A 4,883-nucleotide genomic window follows, 5' to 3' on the forward strand; every position below is an offset into this window, starting at 1 on the left:
GCTGAGTGCTTCCCTGCCCTTCACTCTGTGAAACACCTGCCTCCCCAAAAGCAAGCGGTGTCCCCAAAGGATGCTAAAAGTCAACACATTTCATCGAAGTAATAAGGGAAAAAATCCAGATTTGGGTCTTCAGTGGAGGCTGGGCTGCATTATGGGGAAAATGACCCCTGTGTCATTGGTGCCACACTGATCTCTGTGCATCCCTCGTGATGGCCTCTCGGAACCGAGACCACGGGTCTGCTGGATTTTGTTTTTGAGACGGGGTCTTGCTAACTTTGCCTGGGCTGACCTCCACCTCCCGGGTAGCTGGAATTACAGGCGTGCAGCACCATGCCCAATTTCCAGTTGTTCCTTTAGGAGAACATGCTATCACCATAGAGCTTGCACAATTAAAAAAAAAGCCATACATGGCAACTGAGAGAAAAATTAGATGCAAATAAGGTAAACACTGGTGGCGATGCCTTCTGAGCTGGATTACGAGGGAGTACTGTTATTTCCATTCGTTTTTCTCTGCACTTTTTAAAGCAAACTTCAGGCCCTCCTTGAAAAGCTGGTTCAAAAATCTTAATTTAGAAAAAAAGAAAGCTGTCTCCTGTTTGTGTTTTCTGGCAGGCGAGTGCTTGCATAACTTTGCTTTTTCGCCTTTGGAAAGCAGAACATCGGGGGAGAAGCAGAAGACAATGTCTTCCCCCGAAGCGTTTAGCACGGGCGCTGGCCGTTTTCTCAAAAAACCCACGGCACTAAATCAAGGACTGGTCACGGGGCACGCCCACGATGTCTTGGGTCTGTCTGGATTCTCGTTTTAATTGATTCTAAATGCTGTATTGCTTTCAAATTCCTGGTTCCCCGGCTCGCAGAGAAGAGGAAGATCCAGGGAGATGAACGTGGATGACAGAAAAAGGGGAAATTCAATGCTCCCGCACGAGCTCAATAGAAACAAATACATTCTCCTTGCTGATTAATGAACAGATTTAATCTCCAGATACGCTGCGTTTCGGGCCCAGGAGTTTGAGGGATGTCACGCTGACCGTTTTGTAAAAGAAGATGGCTGTGAACCGTCCATTCTTGTGGGAAGAGCTTGTGACTGAATATTCGTTACTGCTTTTATCTTCTAAGGCTGAGTCACACGGTGACAGTGACACAAGTGGACGGTCTGCTCCACGCTGAGAGAGACAGTGTCCAGCTTGGTGCATCAAATATTACATATGGAGAGGCTCTAGTGGTTTTTGTGTGTTTTGGGCGTTTTCCACCAGCCGGATGCAGATGTCAATATGGCAGACCTCGCCATCAGGGAAGAGAAGGGAGAAGATGGAGTTGCTGTGGAGTTCTTGCCTTGTCCCACTTGGTCACCATCTCTTCCCTCCAGGAGTTTCCTGCTGTATAAATAGGACTCAGATGTCCACCTCGCTGGGTTATCGTGACAACTAAGTCAAATTGTGCCATACAAGAAATAAGGTCGCCTGATGTCACCGTCAGGTGTCAGCCATATGAAGTCGTCCCTGCAACAGGCTTGCAAAGTCGGGTGCTGTTTTGGGGAGGTTCTGGGGACTTGAGGGAGTGGCACCTAGCTGGAGAGGACACGGGTCATCAGGGTTGGGTCTTTGAGTCTCTGGCCTTGCTTCCCATCTGCCATGAGGTGAGCGGCTGTCACCCACCCCTCCTGCTCCCCCGGTGTCCTCCCTCAAGGCACGGGGCCCGGCGACATGGACAGAGCCCTCTGGCACCGTGGGCCAAGTGTCCTTGGAAAAAACTGACCTGCAGCCATCTCTAAGCTGCGCTCCTGCTCCTCCCTCCCTGTCCTCGGCGAGAATGGCGACATTTTTGCAGACATGTTTTAGTGGCGCCTGGAAGAAAGTCTTGCACGCTCCAGGTCACGAGGATTTTCTTTTGGAGGTGAGCTTCATCATTTGGGTTTTTTTTTTCTGTTTCTCTAACTGTAACCGATTTTCAGTTAAGATTTAGGGCCAGCGCCAAGCGGGCCTCGCGTTCACTTTGGTGCACACGGTGGACGCCTCTCCTGCCACTGCTTATCTAAAAGCACAGCCTGTTCCCGGGCAGTGACCTTTGCACCTGGCCAAAGGCAGTTTCCCGTACACGCCTGGATTTTCTGTCCCATTCCGTCCTTTGCACACGTCCCTCAGGACGAGGACGAAGTCCCGGTGGCCTCGAAGTCACAGAGGGTGACTGTAAAAATTAGACCCACCCGTGTTTTGATCACTCTGACTGATGTGGAGAGAACGCGTCTCGGCAGTGTCTTCCCATCCGCCATCGCTGATTACTTTGTGCGTTTTGGGTTTTTTTTCCTTTTATTTAGTGGCACTGGGATTTGAACTCGGGGCCTCACGCTTGCAGAGCAGGCTCTGCCTCACCCACAGCCTCAGACTCCTCTGAGTGACAGCTCCCTTGCAAATCTGCACCACTGGAATCTCAGTGAGATTGGGTTAAGGCCTGGAGACTGGCTCTGTCCTGGTTCTGGTCACCACACGTTGTCCTCGGTCACTGCTGCACACTGAGCCATTTGGATAGAAAGCAGTGTCATGTCTGCGAGTGACTTCCAGATAACTCACAAAGTGACATAAATTTATGTCACTTGAGGACTCCCTAGAGGGCGTCCATGGCTCTTTGCATTCTCCTCCCAAACATTTCAATCTTAAAAACCAAGAGTCAGTCAACTGCCCTAGCTAGGTGGGAGGCTGAGATGAGGAGGATCGAGGCTCGAGGCCAGTCCTAGGAGACCCCATCTCTAACTGGAACAAAATGGATGGGAGACGTGGCTCAAGAGGCCCTGAGTTCAAACCCCAGTCCCACCGATAATAATAATTAATATTGCAGCAATTTAAAAAACCTAACGGACACATGGACAATGGTCAGAGGCCTCTGTGAGCCATCGGAGGTCGGGTGGCCTCGTTTTTTCTGATATTCTGCTGGCTCGTGAAGTCATAAGCTGACCAGGGTCGAGGGACCAGAGCAGGGCCACCGTCACAGGCCGGCAGCGCCACAGGAAGGGATGGTGGCTCCGGTGCAAGCAAATACCCAGCTAAAAAGGTAAGAAATTGGGCTCCGTTTTCACACTTGCAACGCCCCTCTGTCCCCTCCTCCCTCCACCAGTCCCCTGTCCCCAATTGCTCCGTTTGCTTTCACGTCCCTTTTTTCCTCTTAAGTCGAGATGGCACGTCTTTGTGAAAAGATGCCATCCCCGTCTTTCTGAGTCCGGCTCCTTTTGCTTAACACGGCGACTGGTTCCGTCCATCTTCCTGCACACGACGAACTTCCGATCTTCTTTGTGGCTGAGTAGTACTCACACGTTCTCCGCTGATGGGCACCGAGGCTGACCTCGCGTCACTAGTTCACAACTGCCACCCACAGGGCACCAGAGTCCATTTTCCCCACCGCCATCAGCTAGTCTTACAACTGTCACTAAGTCAAATTTGTTAGGAAGACAAAAATAAATACATAAATACAGGACAGGTGGGGAAGACGGGCGGAGATGGGGGAAGATGGGCCTTGAACCCGGGGGCTCCGGTGAGTCTTGGGTTCATGCGGGGCTCCTCAGCTGACGTGGTGAGTGTTCTCAGCTACGGTGGACACGAAGTCAATTTGCAACCGTTGCATTCTCACTAAAATGTCATCATTATCAGTGCCATTGGAAGGAGAGGCTCTTGAGTGTGGATAAATATCGTAGAATGTCGATTTATGTAATCTGTCTCTCCTTTATTTATTTTTTTCAGGTTCGGTCTTGAGTTTCTGCCGAGGCTGGCCTCAGATGGCGATCCTTCTCAGCGCCTGGGATTACAGGTGTGTGTCACCACGCCCGGCCTGTGACTTTCTGTGTTGCTTGTAGAAGTGTGGGTGCCACTCCAGATGGTGGCAGCAGAAGGGTTGTCGCACGGGGAACTCGGTGACGTGATGACCATCCGGACGGAGAAGAGAGAGGAGGTTCTTTCTCTAACCTCCATCTCGCCCAACCGCAAGCTGCTGCGGTTTCGTTACCCAATTTGGAGGCTCTTTTTCTACTTTGTGCTGAAAAAATCCTGTAGTTTTAAGGCCACAGCGGGCAAAGAACGAGGGGGGAGTTGTGTGGGGTGGGAACCCTGTCCCCAAGTGGTTATGGGGACCTCTGTAGGGCTGGCACCAGGCCCTGGGGAACAGTGTTGAGGACCGTGGCCTTGGGCTCCAGCCCTGCAAACAAGCAGGACGGATGGATGGACAGACAGAGAGGCTACTGGCCTGTGGGGGGGGGGGCGGGAAAGGCAGGGGACTCCTGGTGACAATCTTACAAAATTTATTTTTCAAGTGACAAAAGCTGGAGAAGTTTTTGATTGGCTCGGTTGCTGTTGTCAGAGTGAAAAACAGAAAACCAGAGAATTTGTGCATTTTCTTCCTTTTGAAATTTACCACGGAAAATAAAACGAAAAAAAAAAGTCAAAACCAAAAACTGCTTGGGTGGAGGAGAGCTTCCCTCTGTGACTGTCACAGGTCCCTACTATGTCTAACAGGGGAGAGAGAGGAGAGAGAGAGAGAGAGAGAGAGGAGAGAACATGAGAGAGAGGAGAGAGAGAGAGAGGAGAGAGGAGAGAGGAGAGAAGAGAGAGGAGGGAGAGAGGAGAGAGAGAGAGAAGAGTGAGAAAGGAGAGAAGAGACAGGAGGGAGAGAGGGGGGAGAGAGAGAAGAGAGAGAGGAAAGGGAGGACAGAAGAGAGAGGAGGGAGAGAAGATTGAGAAAGGAGAGAGAAGAGAGAGGAGGGACAGAGGAGAGAGAGAGAGAGAGAGAGAAGTCAGGGCACAGGCGGGAGCAGCTGGGTTCCCACAGGGACAGAGACAGGGACAGGGACAGGACCAGGTCTCCTGACCCCAAAAGCGATGTCAGAAGAGTCATTTGCTCCT

The 4,883-nt window shown here is 51.2% G+C and overlaps 1 long non-coding RNA gene across 1 annotated transcript; it reads left to right on the plus strand.

Moving 5' to 3' along the window:
* Positions 1-505: 505 nt before the first annotated feature.
* Positions 506-4,213, plus strand: LOC141415604 (uncharacterized). The gene is made up of 3 exons (XR_012440606.1): positions 506-1,893; positions 2,833-3,045; positions 3,729-4,213. It is a non-coding gene; the product is annotated as an uncharacterized lncRNA (long non-coding RNA).
* Positions 4,214-4,883: the final 670 nt, after the last annotated feature.

Source organism: Castor canadensis, chromosome 13 (genome assembly GCF_047511655.1).
Source record: "Castor canadensis chromosome 13, mCasCan1.hap1v2, whole genome shotgun sequence".
Lineage (NCBI taxonomy): Eukaryota > Metazoa > Chordata > Mammalia > Rodentia > Castoridae > Castor > Castor canadensis.